Source organism: Microcaecilia unicolor, chromosome 2 (assembly GCF_901765095.1).
Source record: "Microcaecilia unicolor chromosome 2, aMicUni1.1, whole genome shotgun sequence".
Classification (NCBI taxonomy): domain Eukaryota; kingdom Metazoa; phylum Chordata; class Amphibia; order Gymnophiona; family Siphonopidae; genus Microcaecilia; species Microcaecilia unicolor.
In genome coordinates, this window is record NC_044032.1 from 471,110,669 (window position 1) to 471,130,231 (window position 19,563).

The following is a 19,563-nucleotide window of genomic DNA, read 5'->3' on the forward strand; positions in this document are numbered from 1 at the left end:
GGTGCTGCCTATTTTTTTTTTTTTTTAGATGTTCTGGTTTTAGATTAATGTCTGGTTTAGGGGTGTTACTCTTCAGTGATACTAAATTATGAAATACATGAACATATTTATGTTTAAATGATATGTCTTACTGTATTCCTTATCACAAGATCAACAGATTTTGAGTAGATAAAATTGTTAATAGATTTGTCTTCCTTCTTGCTTTTTCTATAACATTAAGGGATAAAAATTCAGCTAATGGTGGTAAATGATTTTTTGTTGACCCTGCCATTCAATGACAGGCCATGACCAGGCACTAACGATTCAGGTATGTGTGGACAGTCAGTACTAATCCAGTAATTCAGCCCTGAAGCAGATTTCAACTGGACAAAGATAAGAATTGTGTTTTATGAGGTCCAACTTGGCTGCTTAACTTATCTGGTTAAATGCTAAATACTGAAATACCCCTGAAACGGGCCCTAAACATGCCTCCCCAAAAATACGCATTCTAGGATTTACACATGGATCGTTATAGAATATGATCCGTGCATAAATCCCAATTAAGGTCAATTAATGCCAATAATTGGTTGTTAGCAATCAATTTTTGGTGTTGATTCGCTCAGTAATCAATTCAGTTGAGTATGCAACTTGGCAATGTGCACTAATTTGCAGTGCAATTTTAATTACCATATAAAATAGTGGAGGAGTGGCCTAGTGATTAGGGTGGTGGACTTTGGTCCTGAGCAACTGAGTTCAATTCCAAGCACAGGCAACTACTTGTGACTCTGGGCAAGTCACTTAACCCTCCATTGCCTGCTGCATTGAGCCTGCCATGAGTGGGAAAGCACAGGGTACAAATGTAACTATATATATATATATATATATATATATATATATATATATATATATATATATATATATATATATATATATATATATATATATATAATCCCCACTGATGGTCAGCAAAAGTTAGTATGGACATGAATTTGTTTTTCGACACGTGAGAAAATACAATAAATAGCAGTATTTTCAGTTTCTTTTGCTATTGTTGAACTGAATGAACAGGCCTTTGAGTTTAACTAAATATCTTTTTTCATTTCTTTTTGGCAAAAGCATAGCCATGGCACAAACTATTGCATACTTTGCTCTAAGAACTGTTAAAGAAGACACTTGGCTAAGGATTATTTTACAATTTAAACAAATGGAAGTCGGGGACAGCATTACATATATTTGTTGTCAGGTTCTGAATCAGTGGGGGCCGTTTTTCCCACGTGACAGGGCCATTTTTCCACAGCCAGTAAAAGCACCGCCCCCCCCCCAAAAAAAATGGCCATGCAGCGAGATAACTCTTACCGCGTGGTCATATGGCGGGGAGCCCTTACTGCCACCCATTGAGGTGGCGATCAGGGCCGCCGAGAGGGGGGGCAGGGGGACAAAATTCCCCGGGCCCGGGCCTCAAGGGCAGCACACAGGGAAGGAAGGCCCGAAGGGAGGAGATCTGCAGACTGCTGCTGCGCTTCTTTCACATTGAGCGAGGTTGAGGTGAGGCACTATGATTTGAATTCAGGGGGGCCTGCCCGGCGGTGGACGGAGGGGGGGCGGGTTTAGGGGGCGGCGGCGATGACAACGACCTCAGGGGGCGGCAGTGGCGGCGGAGCCCCGGGGGCGACCTTGCCCCGGGACCGGCCCAGTCTCTCGGCGGCCGTGGTGGCAATAAGGGCTCCCAAGCAGTAACCAGGCAGCACATTGTGATGCCCAATTATTGCTGGGTTATCCCCTAGTAAACCATTTCCGGGGATTTTCTTTTCCCCCCGGAAATGGAGGGTGCTCGAGGCGGGACTACCACTGCTCTGTAAAAGGGTCCCTGAATATGATCAGGGCAAATTTAAACCCTGTGTACGTGCTAAACTTTGAGATCGGAACTCCCTTCTTTACTTTTGACAGTATGCATCCTGAACATTTAAAACAGTCTTCATGTATTTCAGTTTTTGAGCTACAGATGTATTTGTGACACAGGACATACAAAAATGAAGCACAGGGACTCCAGAAAATGTTTGAGGAGAGAGGTTACCCTACGAAGATTGTGAGGCAAGCTTTTAAAAGGACACTATTTTGTAATAGGTAGTTGTTGTTACAACCTAAACCACAGGATACAACTTATTGCACTATAGCTTACATGTTGAAATATACAGGGATGACCCCCAAAATAGCTAGAATTGTTAAGAAACACTGGGAGATTCTATTTGTTTATGAACAATTTTGGCAATCTAATTGTTTTATAGTGTATGAGCGTAATAAAAATCTAGCTTATATGCTATCTAATTCTGATGTATGGACTGAATGTGCTATTACATGCAAAGGACACTAGAAATATGATCCTCTTCTATATTTGTGAGAATATAGAAGAGGGTCGGGGATTTTTTTGGTCCTTGGGTCAAGAACTATATATATACACTGTATATGTTCAACTACTACTATATCTATATCTATATATAGTGTATGTACTTCATAAAAATCTATCGTATATGCTATCTAAATCTGATTAGATAATATCTATCTATACCTATATCTATCTGTAGATAGATATAGATATATAGATATATCTATATAGATATAGATATCTATCCATTACAGTGGCAAAATTATCAGCACCAATAGCAAAACACTGTACAGAGTATCAACATCAATTCAGTGATTTAAAGTGTATAGCGATTGATCACGTGTTTGTAAACAAATGCAGAAAGGACATTTCTAAAACTTTTTTAGAAAAATAAGGCAAGAAAGGTTTTTTTTTTTTTTTTAAAGGGGAAGCTCATGATGTATAGAGCTAATTAAGTGAGCCAAAATCATTGGCGTTTCTCACTAAAAGTAAGCTTGGCTGATTCATATACAGTCTATACTGAATCCTCCTGTATACTTTCCTCGCTTTCAAATTTATCTGCCGTTTAGTTTTCTCTTATTGGTATTACAGATACAGAGGGATTGATTTTACTCTGATATTTGATTATATCTCTCTCCCTTTTGGGGTTCCTTTATGCTGAAGAGATTATTGGAGCAATGGGCAGTCTGCCATCTAATATCATTGCATATTGAGATTGGTACTGAAAGTCCCCTGGCATGTTAGGATTACACAAATAGGTCACTGAAGCCTGAAGTACTTCAGGGATGCCATGGAGGAAATGAGTTCTTGAATGCCTACCCTGAGCCTTGCCATCCTAATAGTGCATATTCTAGAAGTGAAGTTTGGGGGTTTCAGCAGAGACAAGGATTGAGAAAAGAAGTTTGCTATTGGTGAATTCCTTGAATGATGAAGCAGAAAAAAAGGTTTAAACCCGCCTACTATGGAGAATGCTTACTTGCTAGCTTCTCTCTGTGACACATGAGTGAAAAGAACCATCTTCTTTCTTCAATAAAACACAGTGATATAGTGAAAGGATAAGATGATGAGCAAGGTAGAAGCAAATAAGCATTAAGGATGTAGCTAAGGAAAATAGACATGCTGTCAAGCAGTAGTGATATCAGGAGCAGTCCTTTAATACCTACAGCTTCTACCTGTATGTGCTGAGAAGCTCTAGCTATTGGGATAAGCAGCAGAAACCAGCATCAGTTTGCCACAAGTGAGAGTCCTGCACAAATTTCTGTGAAGTGACACCTTGCAATGCCCATGAAGGCTACTGCCACGGACTCCTTGGCATACTAGGTGCACAAGTCAGCAATCTGGTCAAATCTGTCCAAGATTACCAAGCATGTGGAGGACAATTCAGTAAAAGGGCACCTAAAATTAGGTGTATGTGGGCATTTAGTAGGAACCTATTCTATAAAGGAAGTTAGGCACTTATTTTTCTTTATAAAACACCAGCGTAACCAGGTATATACATGTTTAATATTTAGCTGTGAGCACTTACATCAACAAGAGCTGGTATAACTGTTTGCACCTAAATGCTGCAGGTATATGCATAACTTACAACGTTCTATAAGTTATTTGGATAAGTACAAGCCTCACCTATGCTGTGCCCAGTATCTGCTTTTTCCCTTGCAGGTAATAGAGGCTATCCTCTCAAGATGTTGTTTATGCCTGATGGAGCAGCATAGAAACATAGAAAAACAGAGAAGAATGAAGTCAGAAAGACAATATAGCTTATCCTGTCTGCCCATCCATGCCATCTACTATCCTTTTATTTCCTCTGGAGATCCCATGTACTTGTCCCAAACTTTCTTGAATTTAGATATCAATCTAAATCCACCAGAAAGCCATTCCACACATTCGCAACCCTTTCCATGAATAAGTTTTTCTTTAGGTAACTCCTGATTTTCATTTCATTTCTCTACCTGTTTAGCTACCATAAGGTCATCACATATGATCGCCTCCAAGTTCCATTCCTCTTTTGAGCACAGAAGTATTTCACCACCTATAAAATAACTATAAAGCTAATAGGCAGACTAGGGTTGTGATAGAGATGAGATTTGACATATTGAAATCTCACTCTAGATGCCTGAACAGGTTGGGGGGAGAATTGTGACCTCAATTGCAGGATGACCAAACCAGAAAGCCCTCTGCAGCAAACCACAGACAATGATGGGGGAGTGGAGGCAGTACAAGATTAGGAGACAGCCTCTCCACAGGCAAATATTTGTGCTGTGGCTGCAAGGAATTAACTCATGCACACACATTTTTTGTATGGTAAGTTTACAGGTTCATTCAATGTGACCCTAAGTTTCTTCATCCTGCAATGAACTTTCTTTAGGAAGGTGGTAGTATCCAGATGCTCCAATGCAGAGTCTCCTGAGCACTTGAGAGACTGCCAGGTTGACGCATTAAATCAGGAAGTTTGGCATTGGTGGCTAATACCTTGGAGGCCAGACTGAGAAGTGGGGTGAAGTGAAGTAAAAAGAGAGGGAACAAGTAATATGGTGAGCTTGTGGAGAATGGTGTGGCTGCTGGTTCAAGCCATTTCAATAATTGTGGCACCAAAGGAGATGAGAATGTTGTTGTAGGTCTAAAGCTCAGATCTCAAGTCTGCATAATTCTGGGTCACACTATTTTGAAGCCCGTGGACATCAGTACATAGGCCAGAGATCTATTCCATTGGCTAGATGTTTGGTTGCTTGATGTCATTGTCAAACGTTAATAATGAGCCTTCCTCCTGACCAGGTCCGCTGATATTCTCTCCATGGTGTTCTCCACCTTGCCCTCATGGGGAAGATTGCTCTTCTCATGCATCTCCTCTTTGCTTCCCTTCTTGTCCTCCACCTCCTCATCATGAATTCCTTCCTCACCACTCTCTGCCTCATAGGCTTCCTTACCATCCTCTGCTTCATGGGCTTCCACCTTTTATGCTTCCACTTTGCAGCCTTTCTCCTCATCAGTCACTTCTTCCTCAACAGACAGATCAGGAGCTACCATTTGTTTTTCATGTCCTTGATATCCTTGTTATGATGGTAAATCACATTTAACTTGTTACAAATGCACACCATAGAGAGTTTGTATACTAGAGCTCACTCTGCTTCTGTGGCTTTATAGAGCATATTATAATTAAGCTCAATCTCCTTGCATAGGAGCCAACTTTTCAGAATTATTGGGGGTGCTAAGCCCAAAGGAAATAACTCCTTCCTGGACACATACAATGAATTCTCTCAATATTGGGGGTGCTCAAGCACCCACAGCACCCACAAAGCCGGCTCCTATGTGACTAGGTACCTGAGTTCTTCCACAGAAAAGTTGAGCTTGTCTGGGATAGCATCTCCTCACTCTGTTATTATGAAGGTACCTGGTTCAGAGTGCACTTACACATATTTATTTTATAATCACATGTGTAGTTTATTTTTATTTATTTGGATTTTACTCATACATTCAGGTACACTGGGTACTTCCCTCTCACTGGAGGGCTCACAATCTAAGTTTGTACCTAAGGAAATGGAGGGTTAAGTGACTAGTTTATTGGAAATGTTTCCTATATACATGTGCTCTTGTTTTTTGGTGCAATTATAAACTTGGGTCAGATTTTTGGCATCAGGCCTGTTGACACTTACTTTTAACCTATAGCAGGTAGATACTGAAGCCAACTCTAGTATAGGGTTGCAAACTAGATCTAGATTTGCCCAACAGGGTTGATCCAGTCCTGGACTTACCTCAGTGCATTCAGGGACCTGTAGCCTTGCTTTTCTTAGGTAATCCAATTGGGAAATCAGAACCACAAGTCCCTGCATGCAGTGAGGTAAGCCCAGGACAGGATCAACCCTATAGAGCAAATATGGATCTAGTTGACAGCCCTACTCTAGCAGGAGGTTGGATGGTGAGCACACCAATGTGACATGGTTCTAATTTTTGTGGCCCTACTCACCCCATTATAATGGGCACAAACTGACTTCTTGGCCCTTCCTTCATAGGCCTCCCTGGGACCTTGTTGGGCATAGACATACTCCCTATGATAAAGAAGCATTCTTCTGAGATGATGAGGTTACAATCTGGTAAATATATAGGGTGAGTTTGGGTGAGTGCCCCTTTATTGGTTAATATTTGAAGGTAAGAGAGTTTTTCACCTCATTTGCTTTTTCTCACTAATTGTGAGTTTTTTGCTTCTGGGATTTTTTTCTCTTTGTCCTTCTCAAGAAACCAGTGATATTAATTTACTCCTGATATAACAAGGATAGTATAAATACTTTTGTATTTATTCCTGTTTGGAGATTTGAGGTTTCAATTGTTTGTAATATAATATAAGTGGGGTTTTTCCCACAATTAAAGGGACACCCACAAACTAATTATATATAACAAACTCCTTTTAGAGAGTTAAAATATATAGGGTGTCACATATCCACATTCCAAAAGCCTACCCAAAGTTTCCCAGGCTTTGCTCTCATGTGTGTCATTGCTACTGTCTCAACTGAAGTCATTCACTCTACAGCCAAAATTGTGGTTGCACTGTTGCCTACAGTTTAGCCAAATGATGTGAATGACTGGATACCAAACACCCCATACTGAAATCCTGTATCTGATGATTTTATAAAGATGCAATGTTGTCATTTTTTTTCCCTGGGGGTAAGTAGCATTTTGTCTTAAGCTTATGCATATCACCACATGTAGCTTTCAGCATCCATGATACACATAGGTCTGAAACCTGGACAATTAGGAAAGATAGTAAATAGATACTGGGATAGCAAAGAATCAAAGCATCTGTGTGGGAGACATTTAAGGTGATGAAATGCCTTTCTACCCAATTCTGGACCCTCACATTTACATGAGACTTTTGTAGTGGAGGAGTGGCCTAGTGGTTAGGGTGGTGGACTTTGGTCCTGAGGAACTGAGTTTGATTCCTGGCACAGGCAGCTCCTTGTGACTCTGGGCAAGTCACTTAACCCTCCATTGCCTACCGCATTGAGCCTGCCATGAGTGGGAAAAAGTGTGGGGTACAAATGTAACTAAAATAATCTTACCCCCCCCCCCCCCCCCATATTCAGTGCTATTTAACTGGTCAGGAACAGCTGCTGACCGGTTAAATATCATTTTAAAACTTAACTAACAATATTCAGCAGGAGATAACTGGTTATCTCTGACTGAATGTGAGTGGTTAGCAGCTAGCCAGTAACTGACTATAACACATGACATAGCCGGTTAGGCACAGAGTTTTATGGCTATGTTTAGTGGTTAAAATAGGCCACATAAATAGCAGGCCTATCTTGGACTGCTAAAAAGTTAACTGGTTAGTGCTGAGTATCAGCATAGCTGATTAATGTTTTAGCAATTAAAAAACAAAACAAAACAAAAAACAGATATGCAATGTTGGTTGCTGGAAATGACCAGGCATTGAAAATCAGGGTTTAACGCCAACGGTAGGCAGCAAAAACGCTGTCCATTGGTGACTGAACATTTAGCCCTTTGAATATAACTTGGGGGGGGTTTATTTTCCTGTTAGTACTTATGAAACCCATTGTAAAGTGAGCTTCAGTCACTGGGCCCAAACTCACACCTGCAGCCAGCTCAGAGTTTCATGCAAGTGTTTCAGTAGTTATCCTGTAGTTTTAATGTTGATATAATATTTCACAAAGACCAGGCCTATGCTTTCACAGCAAGCTTCATGCAGCACTGAACTGTCAAGAGATGACATGAGAACTCAAAGAACATCATAGCACTATGTATGTTTCATAATGGTAGAGCTGAAAATGTGAAGACAACAGATAAGCCAGAACTTGGGCTTAAACGCCTGCTCTCTCTTATATTGTGTCACTTTCCAACAATGGGTATTAATCAATCAATCTAAAGAAAACAGAGTACATCTAGGAAGAGATATGTTAATTTAACATATAAATATTGGAAGCTTTAAAAGAATTGGAAGATGATAACACTACAGTTATCATGACGGCAGACAAAGGTGGGGGTGTTGTGGTCCAGGATAAGCATTTATATATACAGGAAACAATGTGTTAATTATCTGATACATTTTATGAGAAATTATCTCATGACCCCACATTGCAATATCAAAATTGTGTAGCCACAATGTTATCACAAGCCAATTATTCCAGGATTATAACATCCAGGGAATATAAGTATATATATAATCAATATCCTGAAATCACTATCATATATTTTGTCCCAAAAATTCATAAATCCCTTCAATCCTCCCCACCCCCAGGGAGACTGATCATGTTGGGCAAAGGCTCCATTTTTGAGCCTTTGTCACAATATTTGGATCTCCATCTTAGTCCATGCATAAAGAATATTGTTTCATTGTTAAAGATTCAGGACATTTACTTCAAATGTTGGGTGAGATTAACATTCTGGTAACACAGCAGGTAACCTTGGTTATTTTAGATGGAAATGCTTTACATACAAATATACCCCAACAGTCATTTTTGGATACGATATATAGGTATTTATAGAAAATGCAATTGTCGTATAATCAGATCCAGTTATTGACTAGAATGGCTGAATTTGCCATCACTAAAAATTCTTTTATATTTGAAGATTTCTATCTCCATTGTGGCTTGTTTATGTATGGCGGAATAAATGAAGTTAATGAACTGCTTTCAGTCAGGCAGTTTCTCTGTATACGAAGATTGTGTCAAGCAATGGATATGAAGGCTCGCTTTAAACAAGCGATCTTCTAAAATTATTCACAGGGCATATACAAGGGCCCACAATATACAGAGAGAATGGTTGTTCCATCATCCAGATAAAAATGAAGACAATAGGTTAACATGTGTATTACCATATATCAGTAGTACCATAGAAGTGAAAAAGTTGATTTATAAATATTGGTCAATTCTTAAATATATCCACAATTTGATCAAATCCGCATAATTTATGAGAACAGTTATCCATTCAGAAGCATTTTAATGAACTTAGTGGTGATAATAGGGGACATTAAAAATGTAACGAATGTACTTATTGTCAATATGCTTTGGAAGTGCAATCTTTTATCATACTGAATACAAAAGAAAAGATTTTTTACTTGAGGAATCATACAGATTGCAATACTCAGTAAGTTATTTATGGCATTTGTTGTTCATGCAGCCTCTGGTATATAGGGCAAACCAAACAGCAGATTAACAATGTATTGCTCAACTTCTTAGTGACCTTCTGAGTAATAGACCAGAAGCCCCTTTAGTAGAGCACTGGGGTAAAGAAGATCATGAAATTGAAGATATGCATTTTGTGGTATTGTATAAACATAATAACATTAGAGGAGGCAATGTTATAGCTGCGTTGGAACATAAGGAACAACAATTTATTTATAGTTGGAAAACTCATTCCTTTGGTACTAGGGGAAGTAGATTGGAGTGTGGTTTGAATGTATCACATAACTCAACCAGTTGAAGAGGTTTCGATCAGTGATTTAACACGCATGTGCCAGCATCTTCTTTCAGTTGATTCTGGTGTTCATGGCATGTGAGAGCAGTCTTGGAGACATCCAGTGTGATAGCAATTGCTAAGATGTATATAATTTGTGAGGTAAGAATCACACGTATAGTTGAATAATTATAATAGTTTTGTGGGTGGTGAAAGGGAAATTATATCCTGCATGCACAATGGTTGTTTGTTTGAATTTTAATCTCAACCCATGTCTGGCTGGAGATACAAACTTGGAAAATTGAGCATGGAGTCTTATTGGTATAAAATCTGTGGTCTGAGCCAATTATAGAGAATAAAGGAGAAGAAGATTAAATAGCGATAACGACTGTTACTGCATGAGACTACAGCATGAAAGTGAATTAAGTTCTGTGAGCATATATCCAAACTAATCAGAATAAACTGCAAGAGCCATCTCCGTTAACCTTTTGTGGACTTGTAAGGGTTAGGCAGACTTTCAGAGTATGTGTGAGAAATGCAACAGATGTGAATTTATATTGTGTATGGAGGTGTAAAGAATGTTATAATTTTGGAATTTAAAATGTATTTTTAATAATCAAATAATTACTTTTGATATTAATGAAGAATATTATATATAAGAATATCATAGTTATGTGTATTGATAGAATGAAATAGTATAACTATATATAAATAGTCTTTACCTAAGTGTAATATTGTGTGATTTTGTGGCCGTAGAGACTGCAAATAACTTTGTCTGCTCAATATATCTGCCTTGAATTTCCATGGGTTGTTTGAGATTAGGACTGTAGACATGAGGTTTTTTCTAGCACAGCAGGCAACTTTTCTCCTTTATTCAGATCCATGATTTGTTAGCCGATTGATGTAATTTGATAGGTGTAGATAAAATGCTAATAGGTGGGCATGTGAAATATGTATTGACTATGTTAGTTATAATCTATTCCTGACTTTTGCATTCTGTGCTTTTAGCAACACAGCCATGTAATGGACTGTTTGACAGATTTTCACAATTAAGAGAGACTATTTGGAAGAACTTTCATTGTATGGTGTAAACTAGTCATGAAGGGAGAGGACTTAGGGTTGGTGAGTTCAGAGGGATTGTAGGCATGCTAGAGGTACATATATATCAGAGAGCATTACCAGATTGCAATACTATGGACTCGTGTCAAGGGAGGTGTACCTCTATAGCCCGAATGACAAGCTAGCTGTCATGAAAGAAAACATGCCACAGATGAAATATATTATTATTTATGTAAAGAAAAAAATATATATATAAACAGTACTGAAGCAAAATGCCAAGCAAAATACAAAAATAACTTGCTATAAAAATAGATTATCTCCAGAATAGATAATACAATATGGTTATCCTAACGGACTAACTAAAGGAGTGATTACACAACCCAGTACAATCCTGAAATCCTAATAATTCTTATAAGAACTTATTACACGTCTTATGCAAAACACAGTGATCAGCTGAATACACAACCCAGAAGTCCTGACGTAAACCTATCTGTCTCAGACAAACTAAGGACTAATTATCCTCATTGTTGGATTATTTGTAGTAAATAATTAGCAGATTTTATACACACAGCTTCAGCTTTAGAAATGTTAATTTCTTTTCTTCATCTCTCTCATACACCCCAGAATAATTCACTGCTGAGTCACTTTAAAGTTGAAGTAACAAAACATCTGTTTACTCACAGTTTGTAGTTAGATTATATTCAGACAGGCTTATATATACATAATACTATACATTTGGATTATCAGCTCTTTCCATGTGCTTAGATGGTAATGGATGCTCACACCACCATAGATTCTCAGCTTAGAGAGACCATGAGCTCCATGTGCTGCTATGCCTAACCCCCACAGGAAGTTGCATGGGTGTGACCTCTCTATGCAATTCACATCAGAGGTCACAGAGTAATCACAGAGAAAGAAAAAAAAACATTGCTGACAGACAATGCATGTAAAACACAATACATTATTCCAACAAACCCCTTCTCATGCATAACTGTCATGCAATTATTAATTCATACAAAGTCCAAGCTTTATTCGCAGATTCTCAAAACGTTCTCTGGGTAACGGTTTGGTCATGATGTCAGCTGTCATCTCACTGGTGTGACAATAGTGTAGACAGATAACCCCTTCTTTCGCCAGCTCTCGCACGTTGTGATATTTCGTTGCGATGTGCTTGGTGCGTGACTGAACCTTGTCATTCTGTGACAGCCTGATGCAGCTCTGATTATCTTCCGTTATCTGGATTGGTCTCTGTTCATCTATTCCAAAATCCAGCAAAAGTTTTTCAATCCACATCAGTTCTCTGCATGCTTCTGATACAGCCACATATTCAGCTTCTGTAGAAGACAGACTCACAATACTTTGTTTATGACTGGCCCAAGAAATTTGTACATTTCCATACATAAACACATATCCACTTGTGGATTTATAATCAGAATGATCCCCTGCCCAATCTGAATCACAGTAACATATTAGTTTTGGATTACTATTGGCTGAAATCTTTAATTTACAATCAATGGTACCTTTTAAATACCTTACCATCCTTTTAACTGCAGTCCAATCTGATTTGGTAGGTGAGCTGACCCTTCTGCTCAAAATTCCTACTGCATTTGCTATATCAGCCCTGTATGTGGTAGTCAGATATAAAAGCTTACCTATGGCTGATCTATATTGGATGTTATCTGGTAAAGGTTCTCTTACTGTTTCATCCTTCAGAAAATCAGTGATCATGGGAGTGCTTACAACTTGGGCATCTTGCATACCTAAACTTTCAATAAGATCATTTATTTTCTGCTTCTGGCTTAGAAAATAAGAACCATCATTTTGTTTCTCAATTTCTATACCAAGATAGTATGACACATTACCAAGTTCTTTTATCTCAACATTCTGGTTTAAATATTTTACAATGTCCTTGTACTCTTGCTCACTTTCGCTTGCAATGAGCAGATCATCAACAAAAGCTAAAATGTATGCATATTGTCCATTTCTGCACCTAGTGTACAAGCATTTATCTGCTTCACCTTGCTTAAATCCTAAATTTGTCAATATTTCATGCAATTTGTCATTCCAACATTTTGCACTTTGCTTTAATCCATAAAGACCTTTGTTTAATTTACACACTAGCTGTCTTTGTTTTGTATTTATGAAACCTGTTGGCTGTTCCATGTACAAGTCTTCAGTTATATCTCCATGAAGAAATGCTGTTTTCACATCAATGTGGTTGACTTGCATGCCTTTTGAGACTGCAATGCTCAGAAGTGTTCTAATTGTCGTGTGTTTCACTACAGGTGCAAACACTTCATCAAAATCTTCTCCATATTTTTGAAGATATCCCTTTGCGACTAATCTGGCTTTATACCTTTCCACTTTTCCTTGTGCATTCCTTTTTAACTTGAATACCCATTTGCATCCTATAGCTTTCTTGCCAGGAGGTAATTTTGTAAGAATCCAAGTTTTATTTTTATGCAATGAATCAATTTCTTCTTGTGCAGCTTTACGCCATTCAGCAGCTTCTTCTGCTGGCATTTTCTCAATCTCATCCCATGTTAAGGGCTCTTGAGCTTCTGCTGACTTTGTTAGGTAAGACAGTCTTGGGGGTGGAACACCTTTGTTTTCCCTGGATGAGCGTCTGACAACAGGTTGGTCTGACCTTTCCGCATCCTCTAAATCTGAGAGTCCTTCTCCAATTGATTCCCCTTCTCCAACTGTACTGTCTCCTGCAATGATCCTTTCTGTGCCTGCTTCCTCTGCCTGTTCCTCGCCAGATACAGGTGAGTTGCTTTCAGACATCTGCCTTGGTATGGCATTTATATGCACTGGCATGTCTATTATGGTTCTAGTTTCATATTCTGGATGATAAGGCTCATCTGGGATAATCCAGCCTTTATCAACCCTTTTGTTTTCATCAAAATATGTAACATGTCTTATGCCAACAATGCCAGTTTTCAGATTCAAAATTCTATATCCTTTGTGTCCTGGAGCATAGCCAACTAAAATGCCCCTTTCTGTTGTGGAATTCAGCTTATGCCTTCTTTGCTTTGGTACATGAGCATATGCTGTACTTCCAAATGTTCTTATGTGTGACAGGTTTGGCTTCCTACCATGCCATGTCTCATGTGGTGTGCGCTCAGCGCCTTTAGTTGGCATTCTGTTTTGTAGGTACACTGCTGTGAGAATGGCTTCCCCCCATAGTCTTTTAGGGAGATTGCTATCTGACAGCATACATCTGGTCATTTCCACAAGTGACCTAAATTTTCTCTCTGCAACAGAATTTTGCTCTGGTGTATAAGCTACTGTTGTGATATGCTGAATGCCTTCTTGTTCTAGAAATGTGCGCATGCTTTGTGAAGTGAACTCACCACCATTGTCGGTCTGAAGAACCTTTGGTTTTCTTTCAAATTTATTGCTCACCACGGCTACGTATTTCTTCAGCATGTCTGTGACTTGACTTTTTTCTTTCAGCAAATAGGCCACACAGTATCTAGAGAAATCATCCAAGAATATTAGCACAAATCTGTTATTTCCCAATGATGGGATATTAAACGGTCCACATAAGTCACTGTGTATTAAGTCCAGTACTTTATTACTCCTATTTCCTGTGTATGCAGGAAATGAGGGTCTCACACCTTTTTGAGTAACACAGTCTATGCATTTCTCCATTTTACCAGTATCTGCACTTATTTGAATGCCTGTGGCAAGTTGCTTACTGTGAAGATCCTGGATCACCTTAAAATCACGATGTCCCAGGCGGCGGTGCCAGATTTCCAGACTACATTTACCATCATTCTTCCTTACTTGCGCCATATGTGAGGCTTCACCTGAAATGCTCAGTTTATAAATATCATTATGCATAAAAGCTTCAGCATACACTTCATCATTTTTAGAGATTGTGCACTTACTGTTTTCAAAATGAATCACAAATCCCTTCTTATCTAATGTAGATACACTAAGCATATTGCAAACTGCTTGGGGAATATACAAGACATCACTTACAGGAATTTCTTTAACTTCATTAGACACTTTGCATTTTAAGAATCCAATGCCTTTTGCTTGGATCTGAGCAGTCCCTGCGTTTGCAGTATTAAGAATACCTTCTTCTGGACACATTTCCTGAAAGAAATCCTTACAATTGGTTAAATGGCATGTGCTCCCCGAATCCAAAATCCAAGTACTTTCATTTGAATTATTATTTACCATAGTCAAAGATTTTTCTGCCATTAGAAAGCTCTTATGTTTATCATTGTCTTTTGTACATGTCCTGCTTGGAAAATTCTTTTGTTCCATTGGCTTAGGTGAGCTAGAGGGGGTGTTTTGTGTTTCCTTACACCATTTAGATACATGTCCCTCCTTTCCACATGAGTAGCAAATCAGCTTGCCCTTGGGTGGAGTTTTCCCATAGCTCCGCCTTCCTCTATTCTTTGCCAAGAAATTTGTTTTATTTCTCTCTGACTGTCTTTGAGAACACATCTCCTCAGAATCATTAATTATGCATTCCTGCCTCAGTTTTGATGCTGCCTGTTCAAACGATTGCCCTTCAATGGCTTCATTCACAGACCTAAAAACATCAAACTTCTTTGATAGTGAGGTAAAAAGAAATGCTCTTTTCAATGCATCACACATGGGAATTCCAGAAAGTTCTAACTTTTGAAATGAAGACATAAGATGCATAATGTGATCATTACACTTACTTTTATCCCTTAATTTGGTTTCATTCAACTCTGCCAACCAAATTGGTTGCTGTTTTGCATATGTAGTTGCATACATAGTTCTCAGTTTATCTAAAATTTCCTTTGCTGTATCTTTTGCCTCCACCAATATGGCTTGTTTCTCTGAGAGAGCTTCAAAAAACATGCACTTCACATAATAGTTTGCATTGTCCCATTCAGCCATATTTTCAGCTGTTCTGTTTTGGTCTAAACATATACTTAATTTCTTTGCTTGAAGGAGACATTTGAATCTTAGTTCCCATTGCTGATAATTAAATTCAGTTAATTTAGGCACCTTGAGAGAGTGGAAAAATGGTGAATTTCTTCCCTCAGCCATTGCCTTCTGTTTGGTGTGTGGGGGGGAGAGAGAGACAGACTGAATCTTTCTTTTAAAACTTAAGAGAAAAATTTGGCTTTTTCACTGCCTGGTAATATTTCTCTTCTTCCTTTTTCAATTCCTGGGCTGGGCCCATAACCCTTTTGTTGGATTATTTGTAGTAAATAATTAGCAGATTTTATACACACAGCTTCAGCTTTAGAAATGTTAATTTCTTTTCTTCATCTCTCTCATACACCCCAGAATAATTCACTGCTGAGTCACTTTAAAGTTGAAGTAACAAAACATCTGTTTACTCACAGTTTGTAGTTAGATTATATTCAGACAGGCTTATATATACATAATACTATACATTTGGATTATCAGCTCTTTCCATGTGCTTAGATGGTAATGGATGCTCACACCACCATAGATTCTCAGCTTAGAGAGACCATGAGCTCCATGTGCTGCTATGCCTAACCCCCACAGGAAGTTGCATGGGTGTGACCTCTCTATGCAATTCACATCAGAGGTCACAGAGTAATCACAGAGAAAGAAAAAAAAACATTGCTGACAGACAATGCATGTAAAACACAATACATTATTCCAACACTCATGACCATAGGTAATATATCCTGTTATCTCACCTTGCCATCTGTCACAGACTCCCAATGGTAGAGAAGAGGAGTTCCCCAGAGTCTCGAGCTGAAAACTTCAGCGAGCCTCCCAGTCCAGGAATAAGGTCTAAGAGTTGATTTCTGGATGTGTATAATGTTTAGGGTATATTTAATGGTACAGTCTTAGATAAGGTCTGATGTTGTAGTTGAGCAGGCCTTGTCAGTTGGTTACAAGGCACGCAGTTCACTGGTGTTAGGAAAATCAGTCACTGGCTCTTCTGAGTGTTCTGTTCACCTGCAAATCCTCCGGTGTTTTCCCTTATGGTGTTCTTTCTCCAACTGTCCTTTTTTCAGTCCAAACCTTTGGTATCCAAGGATCAGATGATACCTGTGGACCAATCACATAATGTCCAGCCAGCTTCATGGTCAAGAAGCGAGCCTTTGTTCAATGGCATGCAAACTCCCTATCTACTCAGATACTCCTGGAGCCCTGTGTTTCTCTCCTACAGTCTTCCCAGGAGATAGCAGCTAGTTTGCAAAAAAGAATATGCCCTTGGATGAAGTAATCTTGCAATGCTCAGCAGTAATTTTCCTTTGCAAGAAAGCTGGATTCTGATGGTTACAGATGTATTCAGGTCACAGGCTGTAGAATCCATATTGTTATAATAATGGTTCAGGCTTGTATAGGCCAAGACCAGCAAAGGTGAGTTCTCAGGTAAATACCCCTACAGAATCTAGACTTGGGACATAGATGCCCATATTGGAGGGCAGGGAATGTGGTGACCAGAAGGAAGGGGTGAAGGGAGAAACTGTGTGGTGCAGGGCAGGAATTGCTGGTTCTCAGGAAGCTGCAATATGGCTCTGTCTCCTTCCTCTGCTATTGGTGGGACTGAATATCAGCTAGCACCCACATAACTATATTTTAACTTTAAAAGAAGCACCAAACCCCTCAAAAAAAAAGCCACCCTCCCAGCTCACAAGAATTAAAGCCTCCTTGGAACAAGCCCCATCCCCAACTCAGTACTAAAGTATCCTACTAGGTACCTCCAGCACCCAGAATGAGCCCCACCCCTACTCCTACCCTACTAGACCACAAGGGAGTTGAGGTAGGGGTGGGGCTCATTCTATGGGGTTGGAGAAGAGGGAATAGGAAAGAGGGTTTTTTCTTGGGGGGGGGGGGGCAGGAAGGAGATCAGGGCTTCTTTTAAAGTTAAAATATAGTTATGTGGGTGCCAGCACTGAATATCGTCAGTGAATAGCAGTATAGCTGACTGCTCCTCCTAAATGCAGCCCCCTGTTGTGCCCATCATTTGCCCATTTTTTTAAATGGGTGGTCAGAGGTGATATTCAGTGACACTGCCTGGTTTAGTGATGCTGAATATCGGGGGATAGGCGGCCACAAGCAATTTAAGTGAACAGGAGCCTCTCCTGCTAGCTTAAATGGCTTTGAATATCAGATGGTATGTTACTATGGGGTCCGTTTACTAAGGTGCGCTGAAAAATGGCTTGCATGGGTTTTGGGTGCATGCTGATCCATTTTTCAGCAAGCCTGTAAAAAAATCCCTTTTTAAATTTTTGCAGAAAATGGATTCGCGGCAAAATCAAAATTGCTGTGCGTCCATTTTAGGTCTGTGACCTTACCACCAGCCATTGACCTAGGAGTAAGGTCTCACAAGGTAACCGGGTGGTAATGACCTACACATGCCAAATGCCATTTGGCGCGCATCCGAAAATAACAATTATTTTTCGGTTGCGCGTATTGGATGCACGCCAAAAATGAAATTACCGCAAGAGCCACGTGGTAGCCGGGCGGTAACTCCATTTTGGCACGTGTTGGGCGTGCGTAGAGTCTTTTTGCGGCTTAGTAAAAGGGCCCATATGTTTCTAAGTTATTCTCAGATACTAGGGGATGTGCATTTGTCAGTACTCATTTAGTTATTAAAAGTTTTTGTGTGCACAAAATAGATTGAACACACATTAACCTATAAATGAATATGTAAATAATCAGTCTGTGTACATACAAAAGTTATAACGCTCAAAAATGATATTAAAATGAATGTTTGAAATGAACTAAAAAAAAAAACCTCTCTAAAAATGGGAAGGGGGGAGAGAGGAGGTTGATCATTCTGAACTGATATTCTTAACTGATATTCTTGTAGCTATAAGTTGCAAATTTTAACTGTAATCGCAATTAATAGGCAAGAAAGCTCACAATAAGCAGTAATGCTGTACTGTACTAAAGACAAATTACATTCAATACCATTTCTTTTACTTGATCTTAAAAATAATTGTCAATAGCATTATTTCATTTCTGCAATTTCTAATGCTCAGCAGCAGCCTAGTTTTTGAGTTTACACTAGAATTGACATTGAAGTCAGGATGCTTTTCTTTTTCAGTCTTTATTAGCCTTAATTGAATACTGCAAAGTTGTTTATCAAAGTGCCATGATGACCTTGGTGGGAAAAAAAAAAGTTTCTTTTTTAATCATCTCTGCACACTTGTTTTACTAAATTGGACTCATTCTTTGCTTCTTCTTTACCAAAAAGGAATTACAAGTTTAATTTTTAATACGCTATAGGAAAGAATTTAATTGACTTGTTTATGTATTATTTCTCTATATTGCAATCTCATTAATTAACTGAGAATGGATTAACTTGCACATTAGACTGGAGACATAAATTATTGCTCTATGGTGCTGAGATTCATACATTTCATTCTTGAAGAATGATTTCTAAAGCTTTTTTCAGTATATAATATATTTTTATAACTTTTTCTTACTGACACAATAATTAGTGTAAAGTCTATTTATTAAGAGCTCCTTTTACTAAGCTGTGCTAACAGATTTAGCATGTGCAAATGATCAGGGTGCTCTAAATGCTAAGAAGCTCATAGGAAGAAAATGGGTTTGGTAAAAGCAACCCTAAATGATATTAATATGTGAACATGAATTTAATGGCTAGAAAATAGGCGTTATTATTTACACATATATTACAGGATTGAATGCTTAGAATACTTGCATCTACACATGTATTTGCACATACACACACATATATGCCTACATGCCACCTAAGCACTATTCTGAAAATACCTGCTTAACTTATA